This window comes from Panthera leo, chromosome B2, assembly GCF_018350215.1.
Source record: "Panthera leo isolate Ple1 chromosome B2, P.leo_Ple1_pat1.1, whole genome shotgun sequence".
In the NCBI taxonomy this organism is placed as follows: Eukaryota; Metazoa; Chordata; class Mammalia; order Carnivora; family Felidae; genus Panthera; species Panthera leo.
Window position 1 is genome coordinate 94792043 of NC_056683.1, and position 12628 is coordinate 94804670.

Consider the following 12628-nt stretch of genomic DNA (forward strand, 5'->3'; position numbering starts at 1 on the left):
CCACCTGGCAAGGCAGAGCCCCCGAGTCTGACTTCCAAAAGCGGAGGGGCTGGACAGAGTGTGTTCTGACAGCCAGCAGGACTTAACATCTGGAATGTTATAAGTTAACACCTCTGCTCTCAGAGAGCAGGGAGGGCGAGAGGACACTGGGAAGGAGAGATGTTGAACCCCGGAAGACAGAGCTCAGCGCTGTCAGAAGGCACTGGCAAGCACCATCTCCCTGTCCCATCCCCCAGCTGAAACCCCAAAGGGAACCAGTTCCCTTCACAGAACTTGCTTGAACAGCGCAAACACCCAATGCTGTGCTTCTGTGGATCCATCTCTCCGATGGGTCTGCCTGCCTCCCTCCCTGTGCTGGAGGGCCCCTCCTGCAGGTGACCACCAACAGCAAAGTGAGCTAAGCCTGCCCTTCCCGCCCCTGTGTACCTCGAGGATCCACCCTGGCTAATATGCCAGATCCCATCAAAGCAGCACCACAAGCCTGGGAGTGTGCAAGTAGCCCAGATAGGGGCCACACTACTCCACAGTGAGTCCTGCCCCTGGGAGAGGGGAAGATAAGGTACACACCAGTCTGACTGTGGCCCCAGCGGTGGGCTGGGGACAGACATCGGGTCTGACTGAGGCCCCGCCCACCGACACAAGTTACTCCAGACAGCACAGGCAAAGTGCCCTGCAGTTCCTCACCACTCCAGGGACTATCTAAAATGATGAAACGGAAGAATTCTCCTCAAAAGAAACTCCAGGAAGTAGCGACAGCTAACGAATTGATCAAAAACGATTTAAGAAATGTAATGGAACAAGAATTTAAAATAATAGTCGTAAAATTAATCACTGGGCTTGAAAAAGTATAGAGGAGAGCAGAGAATCTATTGCTACAGAGATCAAGGGACTAAGAAACAGTCAGGAGGAGCTAAAAAATGCTATAAATGAGGTGCAAAATAAAATGGAGGCAACCACAGCTCGGATTGAAGAGGCAGAGGAGAGAATAGGTGAATTAGAAGATAAAATTATGGAAAAAGAGGAAGCTGAGAAAAAGAGAGATAAAAAACATCCAGGAGTATGAGGGGAGAATTAGAGAACTAAGTGATGCAATGAAACATAACAATATCCGTATAATAGGAATTCCAGAAGAGGAAGAGAGAGAGAAAGGGGCTGAAGGTGTACTTGAACAAATCATAGCTGAGAACTTCCCTGATCTGGGGAAGGAAAAAGGCATTAAAATCCAAGAGGCACAGAGAATTCCCTTCACACGTAACTTGAATTGATCTTCTGCACAACATATCATAGTGAAACTGGCAAAATACAAGGATAAAGAGAAAATTCTGAAAGCAGCTAGGGATAAACATGCTCTAACATATAAAGGGAGACCAATAAGACTAGTGACAGATCTATCTACTGAAACTTGGCAGGCCAGAAAGGAATGGCAGGAAATCTTCAATGTGATGAACAGAAAAAAAATGCAGCCAAGAATCCTTTATCTAGCAAATCTGTCATTCAGAATAGAAGGAGAGATAAAGGTCTTCCCAAACAAACAAAAACTGAAGGAATTCATCACCCCTAAACCAGCCCTACAAGAGATCCTAAGGGGGATTCTGTGAGTGAAATGTTGCAAGGACCACAAAGTACCAGAGACATCACTACAAGCATGAAAGCTACAAGCATCACAATGACTCTTAACCCATATCTTTCTATAATAACACTGAATGTAAGTGTACTAAATGCTCTAACCAAAAGACATAGGGTATCAGAATGGATAAAAAAAACAAGACCCATCTATTTGCTGCCTACCAGAGACTCATTTTAGACCTGAGAACAGCTTCAGATTGAAAGTGAGGGGATGGAGAACTATCTATCATGCTACTGGAAATCAAAAGAAAGCTGGAGCAGCCATACTTATATCAGACAAACTAGACTTTAAATTAAAGGTTGTAACAAGAGATGAAGAAGGGCATTATATAATAATTACAGGGTCCACCCATCAGGAAGAGCTAACAATTATAAATTTCTTTGCACCAAATATGGAAGCCCCCAAATATATAAAACAACTAATCCCAAACATAAGCAACCTTATTGATAAGAATGTGGTAATTACAGGGGACTTTAATACTCCACTTACAACAATTGATAGATCATCTAGACATAGGATTAATAAAGAAACAAGGGCCCTGAATTATACATTGGATCAGATGGACTTGACAGATATATTTAGAACTCTGCATCCCAAAGCAACAGAATATACTTTCTTCTTGAGTGCACATGGAACATTCTCCAAGATAGATCACATACTGGGTCACAAAACAGCCCTTAATACATATAAAAGAACTGAGATCAGACCTTGAACACTTTCAGACCACAATGTTATGAAACTTGAAATCAACCACAGGAAAAAGTCTGGAAAACCTCCAAAAGCATGGAGGTTAAAGAACACCCTACTAAAGAATGAGTGGGTCAACCAGGCAATTAGAGAAGAAATAAAAAAATATATGGAAACAAACGAAAATGAAAATACAACAATCCAAATGCTTTAGGATGCAGCGAAGGCAGTCCTGAGAGGAAAATACATTGCAATCCAGGCCTATCTCAAGAAACAAGAAAGATCCCAAATACAAAATCTAATAGCACACCTAAAGAAACAAGAAGCAGAACAGCAAAGACACCCCAAACCCAGCAGAAGAAGAGAAATAATAAAGATCAGAGCATAAATAAACAAAATAGAATCTAAAAAAACTATAGAGTAGATCAATGAAACCAAGAGTTGTTTTTTTGAAAAAATAAACAAAATTGATTAGCCTCTAGCCAGGCTTCTCAAAAAGAAAAGGGAGATGACCCAAATAGATAAAATCATGACTAAAAATGGAATTATTACAACCAATCCCTCAGAGATACAAGCAATTATCAGGGAATGCTATGAAAAATTATATGCCAACAAACTGGACAACCTGGAAGAAATGGACAAATTCCTAAACACCCACACACTTCCAAAACTCAAACAGGAAGAAATAGAAAATGTGAACGGACCCAAAACCAGCGAAGAAATTGAATCAGTTATCAAAAATCTCCCAACAAATAAGAGTCCAGGACCAGATGGCTTCCCAGGGGAATTCTACCAGACATTTAAAGCAGAAATAATACCTATCCTTCTCAAACTGTTCCAAAAAATAGAAAGGGAAGGAAAACTTCCAGACTCCTTCTATGAAGCCAGCATTACTTTGATTTTTAAACCAGACAGAGACCCAGCGAAAAAGAGAACTACAGGCCAATATCCCTGATGAATATGGATGCAAAAATTCTCAGTAAGATACTAGTAAATCGAATTCAACAGCATGTAAAAAGAATTATATATCATGATCAAGTGGGATTCATTCCTGGGCTGCAGGGCTGGTTCAACATTTGCAAATCAACCAATGTGATACATCACATTAATAAAAGAAAAGAACCATATGATCCTGTCAATCGATGCAGAAAAAGCATTTGACAAAATTCAGCATCTTTCTTAATAAAAACCCTCGAGAAAGTCAGGATAGAAGGAACATACTTAAACATCATAAAAGCCATTTATGAAAAGCCCACAGCTAATATTATCCTCAATGGGGAAAAACTGAGAGCTTTTTCTCAGGTTTTAAGATCAGGAACACGACAGGGATGTCCACTCTCACCGCTGTTGTTTAACATAGTGTTGGAAGTGCTAGCATCAGCAATCAGACAACAAAAGGAAATCAAAGACATCAAAATTGGCAAAGATGAAGTCAAGCTTTCACTTTTTGCAGATGACATGATATTATACATGGAAAACCTGATAGACTCCACCAAAAGTCTGCTAGAACTGATACATGAATTCAGCAAAGTCGCAGGATACAAAATCAATGTATAGAAATCAGTTGCATTCTTATACACTAATAACGAAGCAACAGAAAGACAAATAAAGAAACTGATCCCATTCACAATTGCACCAAGAAGCATGAAATACCTAGGAATAAACCGAACCAAAGATGTAAAAGATCTGTGTGCTAAAAACTATAGAAAGCTTATGAAGGAAATTGAAGAAGATATAAAAAAATAGAAAAACATTCCGTGCTCATGGATTGGAAGAATACATATTGTTAAAATGTCAATACTACCCAAAGCTGTCTACACATTCAATGCAATCCCAATCAAAATGGCACCAGCATTCTTTTCGAAGATAGAACAAGCAATCCTAAAATTTGTATGGAATCACAAAAGGCCCCGAATAGCCAATGTAATTTTGAAGAAGACCAAAGAGGGGGGCATTACAATCCCAGACTTTAGCCTCTATTACAAAGCTGTAATCATCAAGACAGCATGGTATTCGCACAAAAACAGACACATAGACCAATGGAATAGAATAGAAACCCCAGAATTAGACCCACAAAAGTATGGCCAACTCATCTTTGACAAAGCAGGAAAGAATATCCAATGGAAAAAAGATAGTCTCTTTAACAAATGGTGCTGGGAGAACTGGACAGCAACATGCAGAAGGATGAAACTAGACCACTTTCTCACACCATTCACAAAAATAAACTCAAAATGGATAAAGGACGTGAATGTGAGATAGGAAACCATCAAAACCCTAGAGGAGAAAGCAGGAAAAAACTTCTCTCACCTCAGCCGCAGTTTCTTACTTGACACATCTCCAAAGGCAAGGGAATTAAAAGCAAAAATGAACTATTAGGACCTCATGAAGATAAAAGGCTTCTGCACTGCAATGGAAACAATCAACAAAACTAAAAGGCAACTGGCAGAATGGGAAAAGATATTTGCAAATGACATATCGGACAAAGGGCTAGTATCCAAAATCTATAAAGAACTTACCAAACTCCACACCCGAAAAACAAATAATCTGGTGAAGAAATGGGCAGAAAACACTTCTGTCTCTAAAGAAGACATCCAGATGGACAACAGGCACATGAAAAGATGCTCAACGTCACTCCTCATCAGGGAAATACAAATCGAAGCCACACTCAGATATCACCTCACGCCAGTCAGAGTGGCTAAAATGAACAAATCAGGAGACTACAGATACTGGCAAGAATGTGGAGAAACGGGAACCCTCTTGCACTGTTGGTGGGAATACAAACTGGTGCAGCTGCTCTGGAAAACAGTGTGGAGTTTCCTCAAAAAATTAAAAATAGATTTACCCTATGACCCAGCAATAGCACTGTTAGGAATTTACCCAAGGGATACAGGAGTGCTGATGCATAGGAGCACTTGTACCCCAATGTTTATAGCAGCACTTTCAACAATAGCCAAATTATGGAAAGAGCCTAAATGTCTATCAACTGATGAATGGATAAAGAAATTGTGGTTTATATACACAATGGACTACTACATGGCAATGAGAAAGAATGAAATATGGCCTTTTGTAACAACGTGGATAGAACTGGAGAGTATTATGCTAAGTGAAATAAGTCAGATACCATATGTTTTCACTCCTATGTGGATCCTGAGAAACTTAACAGAAGACCATGGGGGAGGGGAGGGAAAAAACAAAAGAGGTTAGAGAGGGAGGGAGCCAAAACACAAGAGACTCTTAAAAACTGAGAACAAACTGAGGGTTGATGGGGGGGGGGGGGGGGTGGGAGGGAGGGGAGGGTGGGTGATGGGTATTGAGGAGGGCACCTGTTGGGATGAGCACTGGGTGTTGTATGGAAACCAATTTGACAATAAATTTCATATTTAAAAAATAAAATAAAATAGTGAGAAAAAAAAGAAAAGAAAGTAAAGCAGAGCCTCTAAATAGTTTGAGTAGATCTGACTAGTGCAATAGAGCTAAAACACCCCAGAGACTGCATTTCCAACACAGCCAAAATTAGTATGCAAGCAGCACTTGAATCAGAGCTCTTTTTCTTCAACAAGGGTATATTTATAGAATATGAATAGCTCTAGAAGATGCTGATCATTCACACTACTTTGGCCTAAGCTTTTATTTATTCTTTCACTCCATCAAATATTTATTGAGAATCTTCTGTATAGCAAACATTGGTGCTGTGAGAACAAGATGAGTTTCCTGGCCTCATGGAGACTATCATAAACAATTACCCAAATCATCATTTGATTAAAATTATGATTAATGCTGAAATAAGATTGCAGTGTGCTTTAGAAGTGTACTAAAGGGACCCCTAACTGGAGCAGGGGTTCAGGGAAGGTGCCTGCAGACTTGAGATTACAACCAAGATCAGAAGACTGAGAAAGATGAACTACTTGGTGAAGAAATACTACAAAGATTCCTCAGTAGAAGACACAGAATGATGAGTGGGGACAGAAGTGTCTTGAAGCCCAGTGCACTCAAGAAAAACAAAGTGAGAGCGTGAGTGCTGGCGTGGTGAGCAGGGGATGAGGCTGACAGGTGGGCAGGGACCACAGAAGCAAGGGGAATGTTCTAAATATTTAGCAACTTGGAAAGGCACAGACCCAGCAGGTCAGAAGGGAGACTGACTGCCAACAACCTGGTGTGGTGGAACTAGCACAACTGGCTGACTGTCAGCTCAACAGAAAAGGCCTCGTAGGACAAGTTATGAGTTCCAGACTTGATACGCTCACCAGAAGGCAGTACAAAGTTTTCAACAAGGAACATCGGGATCAAATATGAGTTGTAAACATTTTCTAGGTAGAACAATCTACAGAAGATGAATTCAGTTGACCCAGGAGCACTTACCACACACATGCACAGCAGTGTTCAGCGCACTGAGATGAACAACAGAGATGGAAGTTGCTGACCCTGGGGATCTTTCAATTGATAGCTAATGCCACTCAGATATTAATCACCCAAAGATCTGCTCTGGCTAGGTAGAAAGCTCTAGAAGCTCTTCAGAGCCATGTTGGGACAGAAATAGAGTCTTTGCCTCAAATTCATTATATCTTTATACAATAGATGAAAATACCATCCTAGTATCTCCGTATTACAAAAGGAAAATCACTTAATTTTGTTGTTATTGTTACTGAATGACTTTTTTTCCCCTGAGAGTCAACATATTTGTAGTGAAATCATTACCCTCCAGGCCTGCATAAATCACTCTCCCAGTACAGAAAGCCAATAGAGTCTCTCTGAAAGTTTCACTTCCCAGTGATCCAACACTGGTACTCACACCTTTGTCTCTATGTATCAGCAAGAAATTGCCCTAATCTAGAGACCATCATCTTTCCACCCTCCAAAATGTCCCTATAAAGTCAAAGTGGTTTCATTTTCTCACAAGCTGTGTGAGGCTCCTCCTTATTTCCTTCCCCAGTATATGCTTTAGCAAAGCTATGTAAATTAGTATAGACCCATAGTCAGGGTTGGGGGAGAACAGTCAACCTAGTATTAAAAAAAAAAAAAGAGGAGCACCTGGGTGACCCAGTCAGTTTAGCAACTGACTCTTCATTTCTGCTCAGGTCATGATCTCAGGGTTGTAGGATGGAGCCCTGTGTTGTGCTCCACACTGAGCATGGAGCCTGCTTGAGATTCTCTCTCTCTCTCTCTCTCTCTCTCTCTCTCTCTCTCCTTCTGTCCCTCTCCCCTGCTCACGCTCTCTCCAAAATAAAAAAACAATAATTAAAAAATAGGCTAAGGTCAAATGTTAATTTTTAAATATTCATTTGATGTATTTCAAAAGTAAATTCCTAAGAAACAAATTAAACAGGGGTGCTTGGGTGACTCAGTCGGTTAAGCGTCCAACTTTGGCTCAGGTCATGATCTCAGTTTGTGAGTTCGGAGCCCCACCTCAGGCTCTGTGCTGACAGCTTGGAGCCTGGAGCCTGGAGCCTGCTTCAGATTCTGTGTTTCCCTCTCTCTCTCTGCCTCTCCCCTGCTAGTACTCTGTCTCTCTCTCTCAAAAATAAATAAACATTAAAAAAATTAAAAAAAGAAACAACCTAAACAAATGGAAAATTCATCGTAACATATTCAGAAAATATAAAAATGTATAGAGCATGGACAAAGAGACAGTTCTCCTTCCTCCCTTCTGATCTCACTCCGCAGGGCGATGAATGCAGTGTGTATACATTGCCATTTTTCTATGTTTATCAATACATACACATATAGAGTTTTCTTTTTAAAATGGGGCCATTCCAACATTTAAGGTGACATATTATTCTCACCATTTAATATATCCTAAACTTTTTGAAGTGTTCTACATGGCAACATCTCATTCTTTTTAATAACTTGATTATAGTTCATAGTATGGATTTATCATCATTTTGTTATATGTTCCCTTATTATTGGGCACTTTATAGTGTTTCCAACTTTTTTTTTGCCTGTGAAGCAATGTTGTAATAGCATCTTTATAATTATGTCTTTGTCTGTTTATAAAATAAGATTCCTAGAAGTGGGGCTGTAAGATCATAAGGGGTTCACATTTTTATTTTAAAAGAAAATGTTAAACTATACTCTAAAAAGGGTGATGTTAATTTACTTTCCCAAAGAAATCATTTTAAATGGGATCAGGGGGAAGAAAGGACCTCATATTTTTAGTGCTACTGACATTTATTCACATCATGCTAAGAGCTTTTGGATACATTATCCCCTGGGGTCACTACCCTCCTAGGAAGTGAGTAGATCAGATACTGTGTGGTCATTTTTCTGCTAAGACTTCTGGGAGTAGAAACATTGGGCCATTTGCACACAGCCATGTTGGCAACCAGACTAGGTGAGAAGGGTAGAAGGCAAGGCCACGGACTGTGATGTCAGGCTGAGTTCAAACCCTGGCTCTATTTTGCAGCTGAGTAACATAGGCTTTACTTTTCTGTGATGGCTAATTTTATGTGTCAAGTTGGCTAGGCCATAGTGCTCATGTATTTGGTAAAACACAAGTCTAGATATTGCTGCGAAGGTATTTTTTTTAGACATGATGAACTTTTATATCAGTAGACTTTGACTAACGCAGATTATCTCCCCCCTCCCATAAGTTTGGTGGTCCTCATCCAATCAGTTGAAGATCTTAAAAGAAAGACTGAGTTCATTACAAAAGAATAAATTCAGCTTCCACACTGCCTTCCAACTCAAGCTGCAACATCGACTCTTCCCTGGGTCTCAGCCTGCCAAACCCTACAATTACGTGAACCAACTCCTTAAAATAAATCTCTCACTAGATAGATGAATACACACACACACACACACACACACACACACACACACCCCTATCATATTGATTCTGTTTCTCCAGAAAACACTAACACATTCTGTTAAACCTCAGTTTCCTTATCTGTAAAATGGTAACAAAGCTATTTACTTTGTGAGATTATAGTACAGACTAAATGAAATAATCCAAGTTAGTGTGGGTTGGGTCTCTCCAATCAGTTGAAAACCTGAATAGAAAGACTGAGGTCCCCTGAGAAGAAAGAAATTCTGCCTCCAGACTGTCCTCAGACTCAAGTGCAACATTAATTGCCAGTGCCTGGCAAATGGCCTGGAATCCAAAAATTTTGACTGCTATTTTTAGACAAATGAGCTTGAACCCACTGTTCTGTTCATTACCACCCTCCTCCCCCCAACACACAACATTAACGTACATACACCCACACTCACACTCTCACACAGAATCACACAGGTCCACACAGGAACCTCTGGAAAACTCTGAGCCCACGTTCTTCAGTCTACCATAAGAAAGAAAAGCCCAAATTGTGAAGAGATGTATTCAAGAGCTTCTGGAGCAGCGTTGAAGCCAGGAATGAGATCTCCATCTTCTGGAGGCCTATTCCCTTCTGCAATACCACTTCTGCACTTTCAGCTGGGTACTTCTTGTTTCATTAATTTAAGCTGTTTGCTTCACAGCCCACATAGCATGTGCACCTTAACCTCTACAACATGCATTAGTGAATGCCATGACACTGTCCTCTGCTTCTGCTTTGTGCCACCTTTAGTGAGAGTTCTCTGTCTCTGCTCCCTTTCCCCTTGGCTTTCACTTCAGTAAGTTGTACTGCAAGAGGCAGGAGGAAAAGAAGAAGAAAATCAGAGAAGGAAATATCAACGACAAACTCAGCTAAGCCTTTACCTAATACCAGACATGTTACTGCTCCAACTTGGCCTGGAGGAAGCAAGTCCTAGACTCTCACTACCTTTATTTTGTGACAATAGGCATGATTAAATTAAAGCTCCTATTGTCCTGAGGTTGCTCATTTTCCTAAATACACATGGTCTCATGTAGCCAGCAACACATTCTGGGTCACATTTGTTCCAGCTGCAACTCTGTGCTTTCCAAAGTACTGCTAATAGGTCTTGCTACTTTAGCTGCTTCAAACAGAAGGGCTTCCCAGAATATGCCCAAACATGCAGGAGAAATTTTAAAATCTACTCATGACCGAGTTGGCAACCTAGAGTGACATTCAAGAGTGGCTCAAATGAAAATTTACTCATAAAAAATTGGTGGATATATTATGGCTAATTGCAAGGGCATTTTGGTATTTTAAAATCCATTCCAAATATGGAGGTGGACACTCTCCTTGCCTGTGAGTGACTTCTTGAGAAGACAGGGTGGAGGAATGGAGAGAGACCCATGCACTTGTGTGTGCAGTAGACCCACCAAAAAGCATCTCTCCATGTAATGCTGAGAAACTCAAGTCTGAGGATAAAAGAGTGAGAAATAACAAATAGCTATATTTATTGCTTGTCAACACCAATCGTGCTCAGGAGGAATTTAATAAGAAAATGAACCAAATGAACTAAGTTGGTGAATAAGTGGTTTGAAATGGCGAATAGGCTTTGAAATGCTTAAACCTTTCTCAAGTGAATATCTTTCTGCAAGTAATATTGTAATTTTTAGCAAAATTCATTAAAATTAAGTCTTTTGATGAAGTTCATCTTTGTGACCATGTGGAAGTCAGCAAAAAGCCCATAACTGTTCACAGTGTGGCAGGATGAACCTAGACTGGGTCAAATCCTGACACCTGGGTTTCTGTTTGTTACTATTTCTTAGATGTGGCCCCCTTGCTTACACCATCTTGGAACTTATATGGAGATAATCCCTAGTCATAAATTTAACTGGACAAGCTATTTCCCAAACTAGAAAACAAATCCTTTTTAAAAATAATTTTTTAAGATTTAACCTGCTCCATTCACCAGCCATCTGGCAATTTCCTGTGGAGCAAGAGCCACAAAAAATTTCCGAAGTCCAGGGGCATATGCAGGCCCCAAACAGTTCAGAGATCTAGAGTCTGATAAGATCACAACAAATGTTGCCACTCAGTATAACACGGAAGCTCTGTGTGCTGTGCTCTCTTCCTGTACCCTCTGACTGGTCATTCTTGCCCACTGAGTCAGGACTGCCCAGCCCAGGGGCAGGACTCAGTCAAGTCTTCACCGCAAAGCTTTTCAGTTTACTGTCACACATTGTCCTCAAAGCATACCCATAGTGCTAGAGAGGTTGTGGGTGTATGAGCTTCCTGGGACTGCTATAACAAAGCATCACAAACTGGGTGGCTTAAACAACTGAAATGTATTGTCTCACAGTTCTGGAGGCTAGATGTCCGAGATCAAGATGTTGGCAGTGCTGGTTTTTTTCTGAGGGCTGTGAGGGAGGTTCTGTTCCAGGCCTCTTGTCTAGTTTCTGGTGGCCTCAGGCACTCCTTGGCTTTTAGATGGCATACTCCATGTCTTTACATTGTCTTCCCTCTACATATCCATCTCTGTGTCCAAATCCCTTCTTTCAGAAGGCTACCAATCCTATTGGATTAGGGCCCATCCTAACGACCTCCCTTTAACTTTCTTATTTCTATGTTCTTTCCAATAAGGTCACATTTACAGGTAGTGGTTAGGACTTCAACATTTTGCAGGAGAATGCAATTTAACCCATAACACTGGGTCAAAATGAACATCCATATGCAGTCAAGCCAAATCCTGGAACTTCAGCACCACTATGTGCCCACCATATTAGTTCTCCCAGACCTTGAATCTCCAGAAGCAGGAGTTATGGTCCTGATTCTTCCTCTCACAGAAGACCCTTTACTTCCTGGTTATATCAGGTCATCTCATCCTCTAAGACAAAATTACTATACCAGGCATCTGGATTATCTTTAAAGCACCACAATATTCTAACCCCAAACAATGGCTGTGGTTATTTAATGTGCATTTGCAAAACTAAGAGAGCTACTCAAGTAACAGGACATACTTGTCAACTTCTCTCAACTTGAAAAATTGCTACATAAGGGGCACCTGGGTGGCTCAGTTGGTTAAGCATCTGACTTTGTCTCAGGTCATGATCTTGCAGTTTTTGAGTCTGAGCCCTGTGTCGGGCTCTGTGCTGACAGCTCAGAGCCTGGAGCCTGCTTCAGATTGGGTCTCCTTCTCTCTCTGCCCCCTCCCACTCACACTCTCTCTCTCCTTCAAAAATAAATAAACTTTTAAAAAAATTGCTACATAAAATAAAGATAATGGTGTTGCTTTTGACCACCTCATAAAGTTGTAAGGACCATATGAGATGGTAGGAAAAATAAATAAACCACAATGAAACCTAACACATATCTTAGGTGTAAACTCTTGTAAAGCAGGAGTCAACAAACTTTCTCCATGAACCAGATAGTGAATATTTCAGACTTTGTGTGTCAAGAGGTGAAATTAAAGATATCATGTAGATACTTCTACAGTAGTCCCCCACGATCTGTGGTTTCAGTTACCCACCATCAACCACCGGCTTGAAGT